Raw genomic sequence first — 8027 nt, 5'->3', positions numbered from 1 at the left:
GGAGAGAGAGAGAGGGAGAGGGAGAGGGAGAGGGAGAGAGGGAGAGAGGGAGAGAGGGAGAGAAATCGAGAGAGAGAGGTTTTTGGCTTTGGTGTCACAGGCTGGCAGATATTATCTGCCCATCCACCCACTGGTCTGGAGCTGAGAAGAACCATGAGGAGCACAGACGGTGCCCAGTTTTCTGGCTGTCTGCAGGGAGCTACAAGTGTGAACAGGCTGTCCTCGACCCCTCACCCCAGCCCAGCCACAGCAGATCGCCACCAGCAACCTCCTTGTGACACGAGCGTGGGAACTGCCCAGCCAGAGTTGTGACCCCAAGATGGGCGCTGTCACACGCTGCTGTTTTAGGTCTCCAAGGTTAGAGGGGTTTGTACACAACACCAAGTAGGTAACCAGAAAACCAACACACACGTGATCGAATGCATTTTAAAGTGTGGGTTTGAAAACTTTTAAACATCTAGCTACCTAAAATGTGGCGGTTTGATAAAACCTACATATGAAATAATGAAGATAATGATTTTCAGTTTGATCAAAGTATTTAAACATTTGAAATTCAAGGCAGTATTTTAAAGTCACATGGAGGGGGGTTTTACTGATTAAATTGTTATAGTGGGTGATTAAAATCTGCTTTTCAGATCCCCAAATCTGCTGGTCTTTATTTCTTGCCAATCTCATTGCTGACAAAGCTATATAGAGAGTCACAAAATCGTCAAAATTTCTAAGACAAAAGAACCTATTACAAATAGATCCAGCCACATCTCAAGTATACATGTTTTGGTGGCTGCTTTTATAGGTTTCTATGTCACCCTTCTATCTGGAATCCCAGGGAGGAGATACATTAATTGTAGCTTTCTGAGCAGCTACTGATTTTATAAATCCGGTACATTCACCATTTGGTTGTACTGTGCACCACGCTGATTCACGCGGTCATTTCCCTCAGCGGAGTGATTTCTGCTTCTTCATTTTCACACGTGGCGTAGCAAAACAACAACAGAAGATGAAGGACAAACGTTCACACGAGGTCACTAGTCGCTAGGTTGCCTGTGTGTGGTCTCCAAAGTCACCTTCCCAGGGGGTCCCTCCCACTAGCCCTGAGTAGATCAACAACTTCTACCACTTTCATCTGGTTCCGCTTTATGTTTTTCTCCCTGCAGTTGTGAAGACGTTCCATTTTGTATTCACTCATCTCTGTTCTTTCTCTGTCACTCAGATGTGAACTGTTTGAGAGCAACACCCTTAGGTCCTGTTAGGCCTCCAGCAACGACTAGGACAGAACAGATGTCTGATACGCTTGTACTAGGTGAATGAGGTGGTGTGTGTGTGTGTGTGTGTGTGTGATTAAATCAGGCCCTTTGCGCTGAGTTACATCGCCAGCCCCTTTTTAACTGTATTTTTTTTCCTTTAATTTTGAGACAGGGTCTCGCCGTCGACCAGCCTCCCAGTGTGCTGGGATTTCAGGTATGCACCACCACGCCAGGCTGTAAGTAAAGATTTTCATCACAGTTGGTTCGCGATAGGAAATCACCTGAATGTATGTAAGAGTATGGGGGAAGTCGGATAAGTCAGAGTGTGTCCTGCGATGGAATGGTACGCAGCTTGTGATAGCGATGCTGAATTTCAAAAGCAGAGCCCAGCGAGGGGGACTTGAAACGCTGCCAGGAGCAGCTGTGAGTGGGCGGAGCAGAGCCCAGCCTGCCAGAACTGACTTCCTGGGTATGTAGCTGCTCCGAGAGGTGAGAGGACGCACAGGCCCTGGGCCCTGCCGCCCGAGGGAAGGACAGTGCATTTTCTGTGGCTGAGCTGGGTTTCATCCAGAGCTTCTTGGTACTCGTTGTTCTAGGGTGGTAACATCTGGGGACATTTTCATGGGGACCCTGGGGGGCTGCTGACTTCAAAGTGTGAAACCCCAAACCTTATCCCTGAAATCCAGTTAGACAACTCCTCTGCAGTGACCGAGAGGGCCCTAAGGTCACCATGAGGCTCAGGCAAGGGGCCTTTGGAAACGAAATCACAAAAGCCATGGGGCTGTGTCAGAGAGCACTGAGTCTCCAGGAGGTGCACGTGTGCCCAGGAGGTGGCCTGATGAGTGCTGCTCTCACAGTGGCCCCAGTCATCCCAGTGGCTCACTCTTAGGCCAGACTTAGCACCGTGTCCGGGCCGTGTCCAGGCTATGGCTTCTGTGGGAGACTGGGTTTCCCTCCTGGTGTCCTGAGTGATGTCGGGAGGGATCAACGGCACGCCAGTAGGTAGGCATATAGAAGCCACATGGGAGCTCCTGATGATCATAACCTGTGGATACTGCACCCTGGGACTCTTGAAGGGAGACGGCAGAGTTTATGATTCTAAAGTCAGACACTGGTCTCCATTACATGCTGCACCAGGTTGAATGGTGTCCCCAGAGCTTCAGATCTACTTAGACCTCAGAATGTGGCTTTATTTGGGAGTAGATTGTCAGTGATACGATTAGCTAAGATGGAGCCATCCTGGACCAGGGAGGGCAGAGTCCAGTGACTGGAGTCCTGATAACCCTGTGAATGCACACAGGTGATGACACAGGTGAAAGCAAAGCCACGTGAAGACAGAGGCTGCCACAAGATAAGGACACCAAGGATGGTTGGCAGCCACCGGAAGCCAGAGCAGGACCCTGCCTAGATGTGGAGGAGTATGGTCCCCGGACATCTTGGTTTTGAGCTTGTTGCTCCAGGACTGTGGCAGCAAACTGCTACTGTTTAAAACCAGGCAGCCGGTAGTACATTGTTGCAGCAGCTGTAGGAAGCTAATATGCATCCATTCATAAAATAACCTTAATTTAAAAAAACTGGTTATATAGACAGACACACACATGCTCACATACGTGTGTGCACAACCTGGGGAGGACATGGGAATTGACACATTGCATATAAAAGCATGTGTAAAGTATTATTGGTGGTCATTTTTAATGGTAAGGGTATGAGTGATTTTTACGTCCTTTTTTCCCATCAAATTTTCCCGTTTTTTTGTTTTTGTTTTTTTCTCTTTTGGCATACTGGGGATTCAACCCAAAGTGTTCACACAGAGCTACGCACCCAGGCCTTTTTATTTATTTTTTTAATTTCAAAACAGGATCTTCCTAAATTTCCCAAGCAGAATTTGAGTTTGTGATCCTCCTGCCTCAGCCTTCCAGCATGGTGGGATTACATGTGGGAGCCACCATGCCCACCTCCTTCTTCAGATTTTCTATAAGTTCTGACTTCATAATCAGGGCTAAATGAAGATCTAATTGATGCTTTTGGTAGATTAGCACCCAAATCTATAAATCAGATTGATTTAACTTCCATTTGAAAAAGTACTTATGTTGGTGTTTAGCCAGTACTGCCCCTCAGTAATATTTGTCTTTCTAAGTACAGCTATAGTTCGCTTTATTTGATTTATGTTTTTGTTTAGTTTTCTGTCAAAAGATAATCCTCATCAAGTTAAAATACTTTCAAGCTTGCCACAGTTCCCTAGTGTTTTAACTGTTTCTCAATTCTTCCCTGAACAATGTTGTGTTTAAAGCCAACTATCACCAGGGGTCTGGTTTTCTCAGGAATAAACCAAAGCATCTCGATAATGGCAGCCAGCAGCCCTATTCTAATCTCTCTGTGTATGTTGGCCTGCAGAACCCTCTTCCATCCCCAAAATGCCCACTTGTGATGGTTTATAGCTAGATAGCCCCAAGAGCCTGTGCATAGGCAGGGCTTTTGAAAGGTGATGGAACCACAGGGAGCTAAGCTAGCCCTAAATGTGCTGTGGCCCAGTGGGCTGGATGAGAGAAGGGTCACTGGGGCAGGGCCTCGAAGGGGGGCTCTCCCTCCAGACTCCTCCCTTTGCTCTCTGCTTCCTGGACACTATGACATGAAAGCTTTCCTCCTCCAGGCCCCTTGGCCATGCTGTTGCTTCTTTGGAGAGGGCCAACTACGGACTAAACTATGAGCCAAAACAAAGCTCTTCTCCATCAAGCTGTGAGCATCAGGCATCGTGTTTTGGTGATGGGGAAGGGACTAACACAGGACAGTAAGTGTTTACCCTGGCAGTGAGGCCCTATTATTGCCCACCCCCCAAAAAAAAGAGGAGACGAAAGCACAAGAAGTGGTTAGTGTGCCTGAGTCCACACAAGAGAGTAAATGCCAGGGCTGGGATTTGAACCATGCTCCATGCTCTTAAAGATCCCGCCCCACACAGCCTGCCAGGAGAATGGGGAAGGCAATACATCGGGTAGGCTCCTCCAGGGTTTTTTCAAGTCTTTTTTATAACCTACAAAGTAATGTGGCAAAGAGTAAGATGAGTTTAATGGATTGCTCGGAGTCCTGGACAACCTGTGGACAGTGCTCACATACGAAAGGGCCACACAACAGGCAAAGTCCCAGTCAGAAAATCAAAAGGCAGTGAGCAGAGCCCCAGGGCTCAGATTAATGATCCCTGACCAAGAACCTCCCCAGCTGCCTTCCTCTGCCCTGAGGACCAAGTCTTGATGTCCTTATGGAGACCCCCAAGGGCTTGTCCACCTCCCCTAGGCCATAGGGTCCTTCCTGCCCCTGGAATATTCCATCTTCTCTGTGACTCCAGGGCCTTCCCTCTGCCTTAGAGCCCCCCTCACCTCTGATAAGAAATCTCAGATTAAAACCCCGCCGCCTCAGTGAGGTGTTTCTGAACGCTGGTCCACAGCCCCGGATGCCCTGTGGTTTGGCCCTTCAGCTACATAGGTGCAGGGTTCTCGTTGCCCCACCTTGCTGATGCTCACGGCTCTAGTCAGCATCGGATGTCTTGGTGCTGTAGGGCCAGTGTCTAGACAGCAGCATCCAGTACAAGGCATCATCTTAAAATGTTTGCAGACTGAACTCCTGACTGCAGACAGACCGAGAGGAAGTGAAGACTCACCCCTCCGTGCACACATGTGCTCTGGGCTTAAGAAGTTGACAATTAGTGAAAATAACAAACAGGATACACAAATCACAATACTGTAAGCTTAACAGAATAGCTGAAGCTGTACAACTTAGTAGTTTAAAAAAAAGTTAATTTTGATTATTTCTTTTGGAGGAATATCAATAATTTCCTGAAGCAACTGAGCCACAGGTGTAGCTTAAAGGTAAGAATCCCTCTCTTCCAAGGCCAAGGTCGTGAGCTCTGACATGTTTCTATGTTCTATCCTCGCATTTGGAGAAATGCTTCTGGCTGTGGTGGAGACACACATGATGGCTAAGTGGCCAGGCTGGCTGAGGCTAAGGTGGGGAGACACATCTCTGGTCTCTCCGACAACATTAGGTAAGGCCAGGAGGCTGAGGCAGGAGGATCACAATTTCCAGGCCAGCCTGAGCTACATAGTGATTTCAAGGTCAGCCTACACTACACAGCAAGGCCCTATCTCAAAAAACAAACAACATCAAACCCAAAGAGCACTAGGGGAGTACCAAGGTCAAGTCACACAACCAGAGCCACCACCCCATGCTCTTTCTACAACTTCTGATGAATTTTGCACCTGGTCTCTTGTTGAATATCAGAAGGAGTCGTTTTTACTTCAGATGAATTCTTTCCTAAATTCTTATTCTCAGGTTCAGTATCTTCCAGATCTGTTGAATTTTCTGTGCTACAGGCACACAGGTATCTTGGGGGAACACCTGGGCTCTTAATTTCGCTTGGTCCTAGCCACTGCCTCCAGCCCTGCATTTATGAGTCTGCCTTTATCCACAGTAGCTGTGTACACTGCAATTCCTTTTCTTCCTTTATTCTGCTGTGATAATTGCACATTTGGGGAAAGGCATCTGAGATACCAGCATCTACAAAACAAGCTAAGAGAAAGGCAGTTTCTTGGGGGCACTTCCATTAATTTAAGTCTTCACTCTGGTAGGCATTCCTCTGGCTTCTAATTTACCGCTGGAAAGTTGTCTCTCTTACAGGGCTGACCAGAATCGGCTCTGTGACACCATTTACCACCACAAGGTTTCTTTTATTCCATCACATTGCCTTTCCTGGTGGGGTTTACCCTCACTGTCTTACCACTTGCTCTGTCTCCAACCGTTTGCAAGTTTTCCACGCCGGGAGCGGCTCGTTGAGCTGTCTCTGATCATCTGCAAGCAAATGGGAGAGGCAGACTCCGTGGCTGTCGCCGTCTCCATCTCAAGGTTTACTTGCGTTTCCATGACAGTTTGGGTTATGAATTAATCTTCCAGTCTTCAGGAGTACACCAGGATTGTTGATGCACCTGTCACACCCACACACGTGTGGAAATTTTCAACAGAGCTGTGTTGAAGTCTCTAACATCTGCCTCCCGTCCCGGCTCACCTTGGCGCACCACTTGCTGCCCCTTAGCATTGTTGGTTTTAAGTGAGAAGTAATTATTTTACAGGGTAGATTTTCCAAGGTAGTAATTTCACTGTGGTTGTTATCCTTTTCAAATGGGGTTTTTCTTATTTAGGGAAGAGAAAGAGAAAGAGAAAAGGGGAATTCCACGAAAAAATAACAAAGCAAGGAGTAGAATAAGGTTTAAAACTCACCCCTCCTCTAAATTTAGAAGTAGTTGCCACAATACTGTCAAACTTCATTGCCATTTGCAGTATAGGAACGGGATCATCAATTAATCTTCCTAGTTTCTTTGTGCCTGTATTAGAACACTGGTTCCATGGGAACGGTTGTCAAGGAAACTATAGGCAGGGCTCTTCTAGAGTTCACTTGGCTGGTCGGTGGCTTTGCGGCTTGGCTGTGTCCTGGGGTTTCTCTTAGCTTAGAGTTTTGTCTCGATTAATATAAATAATCACCAGAGTCACTGGGTGCTTTGGTGAAAATTTTTCTTGTATCTGCAGTATATCTTGTGAAGAGGCATTGATGAAATGAGGCTGACATCTTGTTCCCCAGCTGGGTTTTAATTGCTGTGCCTCCTAACACGACTCACTAATATTATGTACAAATTACCACCCCTGAAGACTTTTGTAAATGGATTTAAAATGATGTCCTAATAAAGGATGAGTCATGAAAACTACCACGAGTTTTCAGTTCTGCAAAGATGAAACTTGTGGTCTGAATCCTCCATTTCTCTGCAGATTATGAGTATAAGATTCATGGGTGAAGGGACTCTTCACTGTCTCAGTATGAGTCTTCAAAATTTTCAGCAGTTTTTGGATTTTCCTTTGCTGGAGCCATATCTCCTAGTAAGGGTTTTCAACAATTTCTCATTCCTTCTGTTTAGGGAAGATTCACAATAGTCTATTATTTAGCCCTACTCAGAATGTAGCCATTCCCTACAGTCGTATTTGGAATGAAATGAAGAACGTGGAAATTATGTTTCCAATACCGTAAGACATTAGATCCTAACTCAGTTACTTTGTATTAATACCATCCATCCATCCATCCACTCCCTTCCCTTTATCCATCATCCAATATTTACTTTGAAGAAGCCTCCAGTAATTAAAAAAAATGTAACTTTAATGGGAAATCCTGTGGCACATCTGACTGAGCTGACTACTTTACTTGAGCTTTCCAGTATTGCTAAGAAGGTACTTTTCTTGTCAGCTGGCTGCAGCCATGCAGGCTGTCGTCCTGGCAGAGAAATGTGATTGTACTCAGAAGAGGGCGTGCTGAGCTTGGATCAGAGAAGGGAAACCCAAGTTCTCATGCATGGGGGACCTGAGCTGGCCTTAGGTCTCGGGAGTTGGGTCATCCTTCCACACGTTCAAAGGAAGTAGGTGTCCCTGGGCCTGAGGAGATAATCATGGCCCAGGGCACCCTCCGTCTGGGCAGGATCCTCAGGCTGGCCCTGTGCCTGTGTCGTCTGGTGCGTCTGCCCATCCCCTGTCCCCTTAGGCACAGTAACGCTTAGTCGGCATCTGCAGCAGCTTCAAACACAGCACCCACAAACACAGGGGACTTCACCAGAGCCAACGTCCTGATATCTGGACTGAAAGAAACTTTTGGCTCCATCCTTACAGGGTGCATTCCTATAGTTGTATTCTCTCTCTGTCTCTGTCTCTCTCCCTCCTTTCTCTTCCTCCCTTCTCTCCTTCCTTCCTTTCTCTTTC

At 46.8% G+C, this 8027-nt stretch overlaps 1 long non-coding RNA gene across 1 annotated transcript in view; it reads right to left on the bottom strand.

The window, feature by feature from the left end:
- Positions 1-6606, bottom strand: part of LOC104865346 — a 10808-nt gene extending 4202 nt beyond the window's left edge. The window contains exon 1 of the long non-coding RNA XR_781130.1: positions 6510-6606. This is a non-coding gene — a long non-coding RNA (uncharacterized LOC104865346). The remainder of the gene's footprint in view (positions 1-6509) is intronic.
- Positions 6607-8027: the final 1421 nt, after the last annotated feature.

Source organism: Fukomys damarensis, unplaced genomic scaffold (genome assembly GCF_012274545.1).
Source record: "Fukomys damarensis isolate Sample0158 unplaced genomic scaffold, DMR_v1.0_HiC HiC_scaffold_32, whole genome shotgun sequence".
In the NCBI taxonomy this organism is placed as follows: domain Eukaryota; kingdom Metazoa; phylum Chordata; class Mammalia; order Rodentia; family Bathyergidae; genus Fukomys; species Fukomys damarensis.
Note: the sequence above shows the minus strand (reverse complement) of the source record. Positions and strands in the feature narration are given on the sequence as shown.